The sequence below is a fragment of the Vulpes vulpes genome, chromosome 6, assembly GCF_048418805.1.
Source record: "Vulpes vulpes isolate BD-2025 chromosome 6, VulVul3, whole genome shotgun sequence".
NCBI lineage: Eukaryota > Metazoa > Chordata > Mammalia > Carnivora > Canidae > Vulpes > Vulpes vulpes.
Window position 1 is genome coordinate 69,283,767 of NC_132785.1, and position 18,763 is coordinate 69,302,529.

Below are 18,763 nucleotides of genomic sequence, written 5' to 3' on the forward strand. Positions count from 1 at the left end.
AATTGGAACTCAGACTTCTTAATAACTACTTGCTACTGCTGGCCAAATACAAAATGAGTGTAATCTACCATGATTAATTGCTTGTGTTTTTTCCCCACTCTGTATAATTGAGAAACAGTGTAATCAATGATATAAATGTAACTCTAATGTATCTTTCATACACAGCTTTAATGGCTTTTATTCTCTCTAACCTTTCCTATACATAAGAGCAAACTGTATTTGCAAAAGTTTGGTTTCTATTATTGCTCTTATCCCAGGTGGATTGTAAGTGAAATTTTTTTTTATCACATCCAGCACAGAAATGGATTTTAAGATGAAAATATACCTTATTTTGATATTCTTAGTGATTAATGTGGCAAATGGGCTTTAAAACATAATGCAGTCTACAAATGTAAGAAATTATATCTTAATAAAAGTGTAAGTTAAATAAATGAGCTGACTTCCTGTACTTTGTGCAGTTTCTCAATTGCTACAGAGAAAAAGAATGGCTAGGGAGTTCTTCTGCCCTAGTGACTGATGCGCCTTCTCCACCATCCTTCAATGCAATCCTACTAGCCCACCAGGAGCACTACTCAGGAGTCACTGACATCTGCTGAATGACCCTTCATCACCTCCAGTCCTCTCTTAAAACTTCCATTAAAAAAGGTCAAACGCTGCCTCGCAGCCTGTTAGCGGCTCCCACCTGAAAGTCACCCAATTTTCATTTACAGTTTGTTAGTCATTTGTGATGTATTTTTCATCAGTATTCTTATTTCAGCTTCCAATTCTTTCGGTGTCTTTTCTCCACCTGCTCAGAGAACTGCCTGTGATTGGAAAAGTTAAGGTGATAGTGAGGAAAGTTTAATTTACTTCCACTTTACCCTTTAAGATTTCTTCTCTTTCCAGCCCACAGGTGATGAGACAACATTCCCAACAACTATAAAGCTCCCCTTTCTGTGATTAATAAATTCAGTATCATCCCAGAATATCTGTTTAATATTAAAGAGTTGATATCAATCTGTGCTATCAGGGAAGATCTCTCAAGTATATACTTTTTTCTTTTCCAAAGTAAATCTGCATGATTTTATCTCCTGTAATCTACCATAAATACAGGAGATGACACATAAAGAATTACTTCGAAATATTAGTGTTTTCCTATTCCACGGTAAGTACAGAAAGACCTAAGAGCAAATAGTGATTGGTATATATGTTATCATTGCAACCAATTTTTCTACTGATCTAAGATTCATTACTGGAGCACCTAGCTTAAAGTGTTTACAAAATGAAAGAGCCACCTCTCTATAAAAAAATAATCTCTGTACTTATGCCAGCAAAGATAAAATTTATGATGACTCTCAATTGTAAGGCTCCAAAGCCCGTACTCACAGTCAATTGCACTTTTCAACCAATGATCTCCAAGTGCTTTACCAATAAGGATTATTGAAAGTGTATCACACAAGAGCAAATACAAGTGACTTGTCAAAATCATGAAGCAAATTTCAAATCAGCTCATGAAGTAAACTCTCTGACCATCTCTCTGTCTCTTTCCCTATATTTTTCATATATCTATGTTAATGTATTTATTTTAATGTTCATATCATGATGACCACTCCTTCCTTTTTTCCAACGAAGGTCTATTTACAAGCATGCATGTACAAAATTACAGCATGCAGTTACTTATCCATTGTAAAGACCAGAAATCCATATAAATCTATATACATTTATTACTCAATTTTTTACTTAACATTTCACTAAAATGCACATGATTCTGTTTCAGAAATATGGATAGTAAAAAAGCAGGTATGAGATACAGTGAGTTCTCAAATATCTGTCTGAATGAAAGAACGAAGTACATGGGTTGTCTAAACCTACATTTTAAGTACTGGTATTTCCCTTAAAGTCTTTAAGTACATTTTGGTGTTTGGATGTCAAAGCATTTGCATTCTCAAAAGACATAATTAGTCAAATCGAATTGTAACAACATACTGTAAAAACACAATGTGAGAAGAGCAGTGCACTGGCCAGCTTCTGTGCACACTCTGACTGCAGTTCCTGCCTCTGCCCTAGGCTGGCCAGAAGTGGAATCATCTCCTGGACAAAAGACCTCTTTCTTCCTAAGTTTGCACTTTTCCTGGCTGATACTTTTTTCTGTAAAAGAAATGGTTTTATGTATTTTTGGTAGTAAGTTTATCTTTAATTCAAATCCTCTGGGCTAATCACTATAAACGAAGTGCGGACCACCGTCCCAGTTCTATTACAGCATATATCATATTGCATTATTATTACTGATACACACGTCTGCATCTCTGTGAGAAGGAATCACATTTATTCCCTGTTGAAATCCTTGGTGCCCTGCATTGTACCCAGCATAAGGCAGCACTTGGGGAGAACTTGAAAATGGATAAAAGAACAAGTAGAATAATGAAAAACCAAGATTTACATTTGCTCGTGTCGACTTTGGGTCTATTTTGCCCAGTAACACCTCCAAGGATTACAAATAGAAAGGCACTCTTTCAAGCCATCTCTGATGCTCACTCCACACATGTTTGAAGAAGCAGCTTAATGCGCCATGAATATGACACTCTTTCTGTAACAAAATGCAAACCAAAAGAAAATACTAAAGCCAGTGTAGATATTTTACGAAGTGCAATGTCTGAGGGGGACAAACCTTACATTTATCTATGGAGACATCTCGAATTTATTTGGTTCGTGACTTCTTTCATTATAGCACCAGCAAATTCATATCTTCCTTCTCCTTTTTTTAATTCTTTAAAAAAAAAAAAATCCTGTAATGGAGGGAACACTTCCTTCTAACCTTCTACAGGGCGACCAGTCGGCAGACAATTCCAGACTCACATTTCATAATACAAATCCAGGAAGCCAGTGGCCACAGAAAAGCCTTCATTGTTATTAGTTTCAGGACCTCTGGGATATTAATTCATCATGCACCCTCTCATCACTCCATCCATTATGCTTGTCTATATGGCTCACGTGGAGCAAAGAATGATGCAAACTCCCACTAAAGCAATAGCGTGAGATTACCAACACAATTACTTTCAGTGCGGGTAGGGAATTTTCTATACCAGCAGAAATGACTACAATCTGCTTTAGAAATATCCTTGTTGCTGCGGCCTCTTCAAGCGGCTACATAAGTGAGATTAGTAATATTAATGTATTCTTTAGCAGGGAAAGATATTGTGTGTGGAAAATTAAATAGGACCATCCATTTTAGAATTGAAATGCTAAGCTAAACCTTCTTTTGCAGCCTCATCCTTTTCCTAGAGTGTGGTGCCTGTGTCAATGCTACAGGAAAGCATCCTGGCTCCTTCCTTTGTTCGGATCCGGTTTTACAAACAACCGTAGTATCCATTTCCTCGGCTTACAAAATCTGCAACAAGCAAGGCAGAGAGAATCAGCCATTTTATTCTTCCTTCAAAATGCATGAAAATATCAGCTGCCTTTTCCATGCTTTCGCATGCAACGTCAATGCCCTGACACAAAGCAAATGAGCGCACCTAGTTAACCAGTTAATGTTGGGCTTGTTTTTTTTTTTTTTTCCTGTTCCGGTGAGTTAACTCGCAAAATGCACTTGCAAAATTCAGAGATTACCAACTAGTCTTTGAGTGAACTAGAAATGTAATTTTTGTCCCTCACAAATACAGAGGCTTTGTGCTAACAAAGATTTTTCTCTGAACACTGCTTTCCACCCCTTAAAATGAATGGTAAGAGGTAGGCTCACTGCCTTCTTGAGACGGAGGCCGAGCGCCATCTGCCGGTGTGAGGGCTCCATGACGTCTGAGCATCACGGACTCCGGAGAGGAATTAAAGGATTGGAAGGGTTCTCGGGTTGTTTACAGGAGCCGAGAAGGTCTTGACTTACGTGAGAAAACCTAATGAGCACCAACTTCATATCTGAGTACAGGAATACACCAAGGGCAATGATCCCCACAAAAGCACATTTCTATGTCGCGGAATTTATTCTTATCCTGCTCAGCTGTTTGGAAGTTGCATTGTTCAACTCTGATTCCCTGCATTTCCTCTGAAGAGTAAGCAGTAGGGGTACGGAAGGAAAGAGAAAACATGTTACCGGACCTCCTCCCTATGTAAGTGGACATTAGTAACCCTCACACTGGAAGCTCATTGTTCACCAAGCCTTTCACCTATTTAACTACTTACATAATCAAAATATTAGAAAGTCACCACTTTATACAGAAAGAAATGCAGAATGCTCTCTGAATGGTACCATTATACCATCTTTTCCATTTTGGTATTTTATCCTATTGTCTGTATAGTCAATTCTGGACTGGGAGTCCTGCCACAGTGTGCACTGGGTTTGCAGTTTCATTATTTTTCATACTATAGGATTCTGCTCTTCATCTTTATACAACTATATAAGCAAAATAGTTAATCCCACATTCCTCACCTAGAAGCTTGGTTAAAACTAACTTTGTAAATTGAATGTACTTGTTGGCTCATTCTTTATGTTATTAAAAAATAGTCCTGGATACATCAATATATTAAGGCATAGAAACTAGGCAGATAAACAACTTTTACGTAAGTGTTTTAAAATAAAAGTTATCATTTGTTTTTCAGTTGCTTTTTCAAAGGAAACTTTTATAGACAGGGGTGGCGGGGGGGGGCAAGAAAGCTTTAGATCTCAACAAGAAAAATCATTCTTGCAGTGGCTTTACCTTGCTATCATTTTAGAGTCCAAACCTGTCATAATAAATGCAACCATAAATCCATGGCCAGTGACTGAACCTATCAGCTTCACAAGGAAGCATTTCCAAACCATAAATATAAGCTGATTGAAAGCCAAGGTCAGGTCTTCATGAGGATTTATAGAGCTATTTAAGGAAACTGTCTAAGACTTAATCCCAATGAACAAGAACAATTGCCACGAATATGAATGTACCTCACATGGAAATGTTTGAATAAATAGAAGGGCACATAATAGAGTTTTTAAGCTACGTTCTTTCCATTTTGTGGACAAAAAGCAGGAGAGAAGAAGATAAACAACAAACTTAAAATATCACCAAAAGTAAAGATTGAAGAAATGGGACAATAACACTGCTCAAGGAGAGAACTAGAGTCTATATCTCAGAAGATGGGCTCATATTGTGAGTGTCCACTCACCCCTGCCCTCAACAGTCACGAATTCCTTCTCAAATCACCTCAATCTTAACTTCCTCGTGGAAGTCTTGACTGACCTCCCCGACTAGGTCAAATTGCCTTATTATATGCTCCACAGCACATGTATCTCAACTTCAGGGCTTTTATCATAAATGCAGTTTTATGTGCTTATTTGATTAATTTCTGTCTCTCATATTGAACAGTAGTAGGCTTCACAAAGCATTCTACCTTGAATGGCAACACTCTAGAATGTTTAAAAATTTTTTTTCAAAGGACAGGTGTTTAATAAGTGGCTGAATTAAAGAATGAGTGGGGGGAAAAAGTAAAGAATTTGTTTGACATTGATTCAAGTTTATGATTTATTTGGATTCTTATCTTTATGTATCCTATGCTGAGCTCTGGTTCCCAAACAACAAATGAAAAATTTAACAATAACAAATGGAATTGAGCCAAATTCTCAGGAATGTAAGATACCCATTTGAAATTAATTAAGTTCCTGAAGAAGCCTTGTAAACAATCTTAGGTCATTAAGTTAGTAGCCTCCTAATGTTTCCACAGATTGTGCTGTCCCTTTCAATCTTTCCCCTATGCTAGCATGGCAAATGGCGGACTTAATTTTTTTTTCTTTTGCTTTCTAATATTAGCCAAGATAATAACATTTCTATTTTATGTTAAATATTCTCTAAACTCAACTCAATGCTCTAAACAGATGAGTGACATTGATATTTGCAGGAAATATTGCTTTCATAGTCCTAAATATGAGGGTAGGATAGTAGTAAGCAATGAAGATTGAAATAGCATTTTTTTAAAAGCTGAAAGAGAATAGGATTAAATAAGAAGGAATAAGCATATCACATAAAAATTATTGCATGAAATATTTTCCCAGATAAATTTTTGTCTATGTGTGTTCCTGTACATTGATGAGATGTAAAATAGAGATATTCCCTTAGGAACCAATCAAAAAAAAAAAAAAAAAGTGAAAGCCATGGAGCTTAAGCAAGGGTCAGCAAACTTTTTCTGTAAAAATCCAGATAGTAAAAAAATGTTACATTTTCTGAGCCATACAATCTCCCTTGCAACAACTCACCTCTGCTTTTCTAGCATGAAAACAGCCATAGACAATACATAAACAAACAGGTATAGCTGTGTTCCAATAAAACATTTTTTATAAAAAACAGGCAGTCAGTGGATTTGGCCTACAGGCTAGAAGATCAAAAGAAAGGAGGCTTTTTCCACGTAGACTTCCATGAAAGAGAAAAAATAGGTATTAATGTGACACTAAAACACTGCTCTATCAGTCATAAAGTGATTCACATTGGAAAAAATGGGGTCAGAGGGGCACTTTTAAGTGTCCTAATATGTTCTCTACCTCTTATCTTTCATTTTGCCTGTTCTACACCAACATCCAAAGGTTTTCTAAATTAATTCCTACTCTTCCCTACTGAAAGCCCCTTAAATTACTGATTTCCAATTTAATTCTTTACTTCACATGCTTTTTCTTTTTTAAAAAGATCTGACTTATCTGAGACAGAAATAGAGAGTGGCCAGGGGAGGGGGAGAGGGAGAGGGGGAGGGAGAAAGAGAATCTCAAGCAGACTCTGAGAGCCCGACTCTGGGCTCAATCTCATGACCCCAGGATCATGACCTGAGCTGAAATTAAGAGTAGGATGCTTAACCGAGTGAACCACTTAGGCACCCCTACTTTTCATATTTTATTTCTTGAAGTCTAATATGCCTGTACTCTTTCTCTTTCAACTGATCCTCATCAGCATTTCACAACTAATGCTATTACCTCAACTGGGCCCTGAGTACTTCCCAGCTCTATCTATGGGAACTTATCCCTTCCCTGGTATATAGTATATGACTTTGGGGCTACTCAACACACTGTGAAAATAAATAATACTAAAATAAACTCACAAACATGCAACCTTAGCTTTTCTCTGTATCTATTTCCCTGGAGATCTTTGAGAGCTCCCTATGTGAGGAAATTCAACTGGCTCAAGAGAATTACTTTTAAGGCCAATAGCGGGCAAGATGCTATAGAAAATTATAGTCACACATCAAGAATAATAAGTAACACAATTTCATGTATCTTGGAAGAGTCACAGTAAAATGTGTCAATGCCTGTTCTGTGGTGTTGGTCACCAGGCCTTTGAAAGGATTTGAGAAAGACCACAGACAAGAAACAAGAAATGACTCCTTCTGAAATGCCTTTAGAAAGTAGCAGTTTTGGAAAAGTATTCAAGGAACTAATTAAGGTTATCTCATAAAGAGTAGGAGTTCTGTGAAAACATTAATATGGCTTTCATTGACACAAAAGAGTTAATTAAGGACCCCAGTAAAATCTATTTTTCATATTTTAAAGGCCAACTTTAAAGAATCAATTTTAAGAGTAAGGAAATTTTTATATACCTCAAGATGGGTATCCCAAATCCCTAGTTAAAAAGATCAGAATGAAACTAGACCACTCTCTTACACAAAGATAAACTCAAAATGGATGAAAGATCTAAATGTGAGACAAGATTCCATCAAAATCTTAGAGGAGAACACAGGCAACACCCTTTTTGAACTCGGCCACAGTAACTTCTTGCAAGGTACATCCATGAAGGCAAAAGAAACAAAAGCAAAAATGAACTATTGGGACTTCATCAAGATAAGAAGCTTTTGCACAGCAAAGGATACAGTCAAAAAAACTTAAAGACAACCTACAGAATGGGAGAAGATATTTGCAAATGATGTATCAGATAAAGGGCTAGTTTCCAAGATCTATAAAGAACTTATTAAACTCAACAGAGCAAAGAAACAAACAATCCAATCATGAAATGGGCAAAAGACATGAACAGAAATCTCACAGAGGAAGACATAGACATGGCCAACATGCGCATGAGAAAATGTTCCGCATCACTGGCCATCAGGGAAATACAAATCAAAACCACAATAAGATACCAGCTTACACCAGTGAGAATGGGGAAAATTAACAAGGCTGGAAACCACAAATGTTGGAGAGGATGCGGAGAAAGGGGAACCCTCTTGCACTGTTGGTGGGAATGTGAACTGGTGCAGCCACTCTGGAAAACTGTGTGAAGGTTCCTCAAAGAGTTAAAAATAGACCTGCCCTACGACCCAGTAATTGTACTGCTGGGGATTTACCCCAAAGATACAGATGCAATGAAACGCCGGGACACCTGCACCCAATGTTCATAGCAGCAATGTCCACAATAGCCAAACTGGAAGGAGCCTCGGTGTCCATCGAAAGATGAATGGATAAAGAAGATGTGGTCTATGTATGCAATGGAATATTACTCAGCCATTAGAAACGACAAATACCCACCATTTGCTTCGACGTGGATGGAACTGGAGGGTATTATGCTGAGTGAAACAAGTCAATCGGAGAAGGACAAACATTATATGGTCTCATTCATTTGGGGAATATAAGTAATAGTGAAAGGGAATAAAAGGGAAAGGAGGAAAAATAAGTGGGAAATATCAGAAAGGGAGACAGAACATGGAAGACTTCTAACTCGGGGAAACGAACTAGGGGTGGTGGAAGGGGAGGTGGGCGGGGGTTGGGGGTGACTGGGTGGTCGCCACTGAGGTGGGCACTTGACGGGATGAGCACTGGGTGTTATTCTGTATTTTGGCAAATTGAACACCAATGAAAAATAAATTTATTATTAAAAAAAGATCAGAAAGTCTTCAGAAAATATTTCAATCTTCATAGAATCTTCAGAAAATACTTGTATCAAATTAATTTCCACTAATTCTGATTTAATTTCTATACTAAAAGACTTCATTTCTAATAGTTTATTTCTACTAACTTAAATTCTACTAATAACTATAATTTATGCCTCCCCCCAAAAACTTGAAATTAACTAAATACTTCCAGCTTATTCAACACAAAAAACAAAGCTATTAAAACTACGATCAAATATTTCCTCAAAACATTTAGCTTAGAGTGCAATAGATAGGAAGAAGCCAAACATCAGAGTTATAACTGGGTTTCTTATTAAAGACTGGGTTTCCATAATAGTTATCCGTCAGTCTGCTATTTCTACAATGATGTACAACAAACTTAAAGTCTCAGCAAATTACAATCAGCAAGCGCGTGTAGCTTGCTCATGTGTCTCAGGTTTCCTGGGGCACCTCTGCTCCCACAGGTCCAGTTCAGGTCTGCTGCAAATGTCTCTCACTCCAGGAGCCTGGCCAAAGAATACAACTACATTGCTCTTCTCATGGTGCAGGACAGGAGCGTGGAATAACAAACAGAAACACCCAATGGTTCTTCAAGTCCCCTCAGCACAAGCACACTGAATTTTTCCTCATTTCTCATTGGATAAGCTAAGTCACAAGGGCAAATTTAAAGTCAATGGGATGAGGAAATATGCTCCACCCACAAGGGAACCTCAGCAAGGGTGTGGAATGATTGCAGACAAAGAATACCATCTACAAGAGGCTGCACAGAAAATCTAACACAATAGATTTTATGTAAGATCATGATGTGAATACTCAATTTTTGTGAAAGGCTTTTGTGGAAAAAGAATATAAAAACAAGTACCAGGAAGGCACCAACATGACAAATTGCCATGAAAGCCAAAGAATTTTGTATTTGATAATGACAACTCCCAGGAGCAAAAAGAGCAGACAGTTGTTGCAGCATGTAATTCCTTCAGCCTGAACTAGTGTATAGAAAAGGAGAAGAAATTAATTTCCATTTCACTGGGAAACTTCATGACAGATTTGTTTTTTTAAAAAAAAGATAGAAATAAAAATGGTTTCAAGATGTATAAACTAATGACTAGTTATTAAGAGAGCCATTTGGGCATACAAAGAGATGTCAAGTTCAATTTGGAACACGTGGAATTTGAGATATCAGATCATTTGCTTGGATTTTTTTTTTTCTGAAAACACTTGGAAAATGGATTTGAAGCATGAGCCAGTGTTGAAAATGTAAAGATGGGAATCGGGTATCTGAATGTGTTAATTAAAGCTGTGGGCATAGATGATGCCATTAAAGGAGTATAAAAGGGGACAAGAGAACCAACCCAGACAGAGGTCTCAGTGTCATCGAGCTTCAGAAGTGGAAGCAAAGAGAGCTAGCAAAAATGAGAAAGGGAAGGAATTATCTGCTACCAGCTGAATGTGTCCCCCCAGATTCATATGTTGTAACTCTGCCCCCCCAATGTGCTGGTGGTATGAGGAAGTGAAGTCTTTGAGAGATAATTAGGATTTGATAAGGTTAGATAAGGTTGTGAGAGAGAAGTGACCAAGAATGGGATGCGTGCCCTTACAGGAATCATGAGAAAGCTTGCTTCCTTCACCTCCTGTACCTACCATATGAGGATACACACATGCATGTTTCTGCAGCCCAGAAGATGTCTCTCTCCAGAACCTGACTATGCTGGCTATTCCCTGAGCTTGGACGTCTAGCCTCCAAAACTCTGAGGGCTATATTTCTGTTGTTTATAAGTTACGCAGTCTATAGTGTTCTGTTAAAGAAGTCCTAACCAAGCTGCTGCTCAGACAAGTGTGTCCTAAAACAAGTTACTCGATAGGCACCTAAGAAACAGGATCGAGTACTGGCTGTGGCATCAGACACACCCAGGTGTTGAATCCTGACACTGTGCAGTCCTGACACACTGGGGAAGGAACTTCACTGAACTTCAGTCATCACATAAAAAAAAAAAAAAAAAAAGGACCACAGCATCCATTTAACAGTGGAGTTTACACGTGTATTTCCTTCTATATGTGTGTGTGTGTATAAACATTATATATAAAACAGTGTTTTTACAAATGAGTAAACAAACAGAAAGCAAAAATCAGACCTCTAAATACAGAGAATAAACTGATGGTTCCCAGAGGGAAAGGGAGGTGGGAGGTTAGGCAAAACAGGGAGAGGGGGATGGGAGAGGGGGATGGGAGATTCCAGTTACGGAATGAATAAGTCATGGGAAGAAAATGCACTGCATGGGCAATACAGTGTTATAATGACATTCTGATAGTGTTAGATGCTAGGTACACTTGTGAGCACAGCATAATATATAGATAAGTCGAATCACTGTGCTGTACACCTAAAACTGATGTAACATCATGTGTCATCATGTGTCGACTATTCTCAAATATTTTTTTAACATAGTGATTTTAGATTCTGAAGGTGAAGAAACAAGACTTTGTCCCAACTATCCTTGCCTCCAAAAGCCCTCAATACAGAAAAAAGCAAATGCCAGTAAAATAATTAACAAGTGTCCCAGTACCTTAAATTGATGTGACATGTTCCCCTCTCATTTTTCTGCCTATTTCGGCTTATTCTTTAGGTATAAGTTAAATTGAAACCCTTCCCTGATCCTCAATCTGAATTATGTAACCTGCTATTCTCTTTCAAAGTATCCCATTCTTTTTCTTCCTAGCACCTAGATTCATCCATTTATTGTATGTTTCTATCCTGTCTTCTCTACTAGCCTGTCAAGAGTAAAATTCATACCATTTTTGACACCACCTCCTTCTCAAGATAGGATCATGTGTATTACTTTAGAGATCAGTGCTATCAGATGCAAATCCTCTCAACTTCCCACTTTATTATTTACTATAGTTATGTAGTAAATAATACAGTATACTATATCTATTATTTTCATTTTCTTCCCTCCTAAGGAAAGAAGTATTTTTTCATTCAGTTAAGGTTGATTCTTCACGTTCCTCACATGTGCTCTTTATGTCCTCTAAGACTTCATGTCTCTCTCTGATTTTCAACCTTTCTTCTTCTGGGTCCTTCTATAGAGATTAAAAACATGCCAAGTCTTTCTCATCTTGAAATAATGTCTCCTCTCAACTTCCTTCTGGGCAGGTTTATGTAATTCTGTGGTTATCTGCACAGCACCACTCCTTATGAGAGCACTCCAGGGTTACTGTACCCACTTGCTGATTACTGATTATCCATAGCTCCCTCAACCACTACAGTAAGGTTCCATCCACAACAGTTTAATGAGACTGGTTTGGCAACAATCATCAACAATTTTTTTTAAAGATTTTATTTATTCATGCACGAGAGACACAGAAAGAGAGGCAGAGATACAGGCAGAAGGAGAAGCAGGATCCCTGCAGGGAGCCTGATGCAGGACTCAACACCAGGACCCCAGGATTACAACCTGAGCCTAAGGCAGACGCTCAACTGCTGAGCCACCCAAGCGTCCCTCAATAATTTTGATTAAAACAAAAATACACATCTTCCATTTAGTTTTCTTGACCTTATAGTGACATTTGACAGTTTTCTTGATCTTACAGTGACATTTGACTATTCTTCAAACTATTTCACTTGACTTCTGTGATGTCACTCTCTCCTAGTTCTCCTTCCACATATCTGACAGTTCCTACTAAGCTCCTTTTGCTGATTTATCTTTATCTACATGCTTGTTCTTTAATATTGGTAATTACCAGAGTTCTGCTTCTTCTTACTTTAAAAGGTTCTTTTGAATTACACAGTCATGTCCAAGACACAAAAATGTGTCATGGAAGCTTTTAAACAAGGAATGAAGTTAGAGCTGTGGCCTAGAAATTGTACATAAACCTACAACCTATTCTATCTATGTTGTTAACAGTTAAGAGTTACCAAGCATATAGCTTGCAATTACCATGTAAAAATAAATAAACCCACATTCACAATTCTAAACTTTATTAATATACTCTAGGTCTGATCCAAAGACCCCATAGGTTCAATGACTTTTACATATATATATTCTATAGTTGGCTCAAAAACAGTAGGTCCAAACTGAAATTAAATTTTCTACCAAAATGCTTCTTCCTCCTGTATGTTCTATATCAATAATGGACCACCTCTGCCCCTGGAAGCAAAATTAAAAATCTGGGAGTCAGTCTAAACTCCTATTTCTCTCTATATATATACTTCTAACCAGCCATAAATCCAGTCAATTAGACTTCCTTAGTCTCTCTTACATTGACCATGCTGGCCATGGGTTATTTTTGCTTGCCTGCCCAAAATAAAAGAACTACCATCTTAGATACCCAGAAATCCATGGGTTATAAGTACTAAACACTGTGTGACAAGAAGCCATTGGGTATGGCAAAAAAGGTGTCAGCAAGAGAAAATCTTCAGTTGATTGATGGAATCAGAATCCAGATTATAAAGAATGAAATAGGCATAAACCATACTTCTGGAGCATTGTATATCTTTGTAAATAAAGAAATTTGGTAGCTTATGAGGTTATCTAAAATGAGGAAACTTAATTTTATTTCATTTTGTATATAAAAGGTAGATATTAGCGTCTAATCCCTGTTTTGGAGTTTTAAAGATCTTACTCCAAATCCTTTTTTTTCCAATTAGACTTGTATATATATATATATATCTGCAAATGCTAACTTACTCAGATTTAAAATGCTATGATAATTGTGGCAAAATATAAACTACAGTGCTTAAACGCATATATTCCCTTTGAGACTTCTTTAGAGCTTACTGATAAGTGAATCCAGTTACCACTATTATTGTCCAAGGACGTACTATGTTCCAGAAATGTTGCTATATACATGGATTATTGTGCCCAATCCCTACAAAACCTTGTCAGGTAGCTATTGTTTTATTACTATTATTGTCTGATGAAGATGAGGAAACTTAACAGAGAAAGCTAGACCTTCCTCAACATATATTCAATGTGAAGTTCTAACAACCTGGCCTCTGCAGCATTGCTCAAATCTATTTTGATATTTTAATTTACCTCATTCATTTTATATTGGCATTTCCATATTAGTATAATAAAGCAGCAATGATCTTAAACTATTTATAGTTCTATTTTGATTAAAACAGGCCAGTTTTTATCTTCCTAATTGTTTCCTTTATAACTTGCTCACTGTTAAAATTAGTCAAATTTTACTATATACATTATCATGCTACTCAAATTTTTGGTATCCACTACTCAAACTACTATTCAAACTCCATAAAATATAGGCTCCAACTAAACAAAGATATTGTCTCTCACAACATACTGTAATGATGATCTAGGGTTGACCCCTGAAGGAACTAATATTTGTATATTTTTAAATTATCAACTTATTATTACCTCTAATAATATCAGAAATGTAAACTGAAGTCAATTAGACAAATAGGTAGAAAGATAAACAAAAATATTCTAAAAATATGGTGCCTTTAATTTATCCGGATTAATTGGGAAAAGTTATTCATCCTTACTTCAGATGTCAACAGTCATGGTTGGTAGGTTCCCTATAGACCTCCAAGCAATGCAATAAGCAAAAATATTAGCTATGGTAGTACCTCACAAGTTAAAAAAAGAAGCAAGATGATTCCATGTAGAACCTCATTTCAGAATCATCTTCTTATCCATTTTGAGAATCACTCACGTTTCCAAATAACACCTGCCCCCATGCTCACATTACTCTCCCCCGTTAAGAAAGTAATCAGTTTCTAAACACTTTAACTGGTTTTCTTCTGGAAGGACCAGGACTCCTGGAGGGGAATCAACACAACCAAAGTAGCACAGAGTGAAACATAATTTCTCTTGCAGGTGTCAGACTCGGAGAGATTTGGGGCACTTGCCTAGCTGGAGCTGAGTTGTCTACGACACTAAATAGCCTGGCACAGCAGTGACTACAAAGTGCTATCTGTTTTTTCTCTGTGCATTGTGTGGATTGGGATTTTTCATTTCATACTTCATTTGCACCTGCTGAGTGATGCCACAGAATGGCAATACTTTCCATCTCCTAACATGTAGGAAGCAGCACATTACATGTAGCAGTGGCACCCATGCCACTCATCAAGGCTCAGCCTAATCCTTGTTTTGGGATGTGTAGCTATCTTCCTTTTGCAGTCCTGCATAGGTGATAAAAGGAAAAAGGTACTATGATTTGGTTAATAAGAGTACAAAACAAAAAGTAACGTGCAATTCGATCTCTCTGTTTGGATTATATGCTCAGTTAAGCTACAGTTTTCATCAAATGCTCTTTTTGGGAAAAAAAATCCTCTAAACATGGAGAGTAATTAACAGATATTCAAGAGAGGGAGAGATGAGAATCACACTTTTAAAAGTTTGGAAATACCCAGGTTTTACTTGTATGATGAATATTTTTAATCTATACATTTACCAAAAATATAAACATGATTTGAAAACATGAGCACATACATTAATGTTCACAACAACCTAACTATATTTAGAAGATCCACCTTTCACTCAGGATGTTCTCACATTCACTAGTGGAAAAGCATGCCCGGAATATTCAACTCTGCTTTTTAGATAGGCTTCGTGGAAGATATGTATCACTAAAATTAAATAATCCCTGGGGAAAAAAACTCAAGAATAAAAACAAAAAAGAAAACAGATTTATAAGCCATGCTGTCTTGGCCTCTTGAATGAGTCCAACTACGCCATCATTTTTAAGCTCTCTATATAATATTATTAAGGGAAACAAGACAAACACCTAAATATAATAATGATAAACATAAAGCGCATGTGTTCTGTTCAGAGAATTAATTTAAAAGCATGTTAACACAATCTAGAAGCAATGAAGTACAACTTGTTATATGATTGTATAATATGATTGTGCAACCTGTTATAAAGAATGCTATTGATAGCATATAAAATATATGTTATATAACAGATGATGCTTTCTGTTATAAAAAAGTAGGTCATTTCATAATTAAAAGACCTTCACAATTTCGGGAACAAGGGTATAGAGTAGACTCAGACTTCATACAAGGCACTCTGGGAATGAGACAGGGGAATTAATTTTAAAAAATGCCAGTTTTTTTTCTTCTTGTAAAAATGATCTTTCTTTAGAGATTTGAATCATCTGGAAATTTTAAGTTAACTATTATGATGTTTAGTGATTACGTAGAAGCCAATTCATTATTAATCACAAGATTTAAAATAAACTTTTAAAAAGTTAACACAAACTAGCTGCTTTAAGTGCAAATGTCTTGTCACCCTTGTATTTTAGTATTCTCAATTCGACTGAAAGTGAGTCTCAAACGTGTAGATTCAAGTTTCATTAAAAGAGCGTAGTTAGGCAACAGAAACATCCTAGTTAATGAAATATTAACTGAGTGTTCTGGAAAAATTTTATAAAATTCCATCAAATGTCAATTATCAATATTAAGGAATTAGAATTAAATAGAGTACATATACAGATTATGACAAACTTTCATATTTAAAATTGTCTTTGATGATTCAGAAGATGCCTCATCACCATGAAGCCCTTAGGAGTATCATTATAGGTTGTGTACTGAAAACTAATTTTATTACATTATCATATTTAGCTCCATTAACTCATTTATTCTTTCAATGAAGGTTTATCAAAGGCCTGCTCTATCTCCAGCATTGAGCTGGTGCCTGCAATAAGTAACTGTACTGACTCTCTTCTGACCCTACCCTCAAGGACTTTACACTCTAACACTGTAGATTAATGGAAACTTGAATTCATTACTGCAGTTTTATAGGCTTCAAGGAATATTAAGTCATATACCCTCCTCAAGAGATCTCACATGGACACATCACAGTCATCACCACTTTTGGTAAATATCTGGCTGTGTTTCACAAACAAGTTGATTAGGGAATTGCACGGAATATTATTAAACATCCCAGATATACTTATAGCAGGTTTATTAAAGTGTTAAATCATATTTGCTATTCCTGATATATTTTTTTCATCCTTTTCAATGAGGTTTGTTCCTTTTTGCTGAGGGACTTTTGCTGAGCTGAAAGTAAAAGCTTTTTTGAGAATAAACATTTCTCACTGCCTTTTGTAAAAGTTTAAACTCCTTGAAGAGATTACTCCAAGAGTGCTAGATAGGGAAGGGAGAAAATTGATTCTTCTGGGCGTCACAAGAGAGAAGCAAAGATGGTTCTGAAATCAGGAAATGGTAAGAAATGGATAGTTCCTCTCTCTGCAGGAAAGGCAGTGCCAGTGCTTCTGGGAGGTGGCAGTCTGCAGGATATGAAAGCTGTGTAGTCCATATAACAGGACCCTTTTACTATCAATGTGGCACCAAAAAAACTAACAATGAGAAATCGGAGGGGGCATATAGGCTGCCACCACTGCTGTCTCAGAAATAATCAGTGGGGACCTACAACTAGAAAAGATCCTACCATGTTTCAGTATTTCACAGAAACTGGAGACTTTGTACGATTTTGCAAGGGAGAGGAAATTTTAATGACAACTGAGGTTAAATGGCCCTCAGAAAATATTTAAGTCTATTTAAAGAAAATGATGTAATATAGTTCTTGCTAACCTGCATTGATAGGCTAAAATTTATTCTTTCTATAATTGTAACTCATTTCTTCTGGTTCTAGTCCTTAAAAAGAATAATTTATTAACCATATGGTGCTTATGGTTTTATTTTTTTAGTAGTCAGTGCATGCATATGATACAAAATTAAGACTTGGCAGGAATTTAAAATAATGTTTTCCCAGGATAAACCCATAGTTAATGAAGAGAAAATTAAGTCAGAGAGAAATGAAGTCTCTCCTTACTGTGATACCAGTTTGGGAATCACTAGTTGCATATTTTGGTCACAGTCTTACCATCTATTGTGTGGGTATATTTCTCATTATTTTCTTGATTTCTTTTTATATATACTTAAATTAGGAAACTTATTTTTTTATATGTTAATGTTTCGCAAGATGACTTCCAGACAGCATAGATTAGTTGTCAAATCTAGAAAGCTTGAAATGACCTGTAACTCTGCATTGTAGTCAACAGAATAATATAGAAGAATTCTGTTCAAGGTCTCTCTTTCTATAGTCTTCTATTTTACACAGTTTCTGTAGAAAGCAAATGAGCAACAAATTTGGAAATAGATCTAGACCATTAGTATACCTACTAACAGCTACAAAATTCAAGAAATAAGTTGACTGGAAAGGCAACAGGGACTCATTGTTTACACGCAGAAAGGAGTGGCATGTGTATCGATAGCTATACCTATTGGTATCAATAAAACTATGAACAATCCCAAGAGGATTGAGAAGGAAATGTCCACTTCAGGCTGTGATTTAAAGGCAACTTTGACTAGGGTTGCCACAGAACTGTAGTGGTATTATATAAAGAGGAGACTGGGAGCGTCCAATTCTCCCCAACACAGTTTGAAAGGAAAAGGATATAGAATGGCAGCCCTGAATCATGACAGCCCAAAGTCTACACATGAGGAGAAATATTTATGGGAACCTTGTACATAGAGTTCATATTCACAGACCATGTCAGTAATTCTAATCGCTGTCCCCATTAAATGAACCCAAAGTTAGAAATAAAATAGATAATAGGGAATGAATGAGGTTAATTTGCAATTTAAGGCAGTGTGGTTATCAAAAATGATTATGAACCCTCCAGTCTTTTGTTGTGAGGGAAAGGTGGTTATGTTACCATTCCTTCCATAGTTCAGGGTCTAAGGAAAAGCAAATGCAGGAACCAGGACCATTCTCTCAGAAGCAGGATTTGGAAACGGGGACCTGGAAAATGACTTTGAACCAAAATTTAAAGGTGTTTTAGTAAATGATAACATTTGAGACATATTCATGATACTGACTTTTTGTGCATAGACTTGAGAAGAATGAGAGATGTTTCTATGTGTTTGTTTTCATACGCTTGGGAGGAAGGTCCTTGTACCATGCACAAGCTAATTTTGAGTTGCACCAGTAAGTGA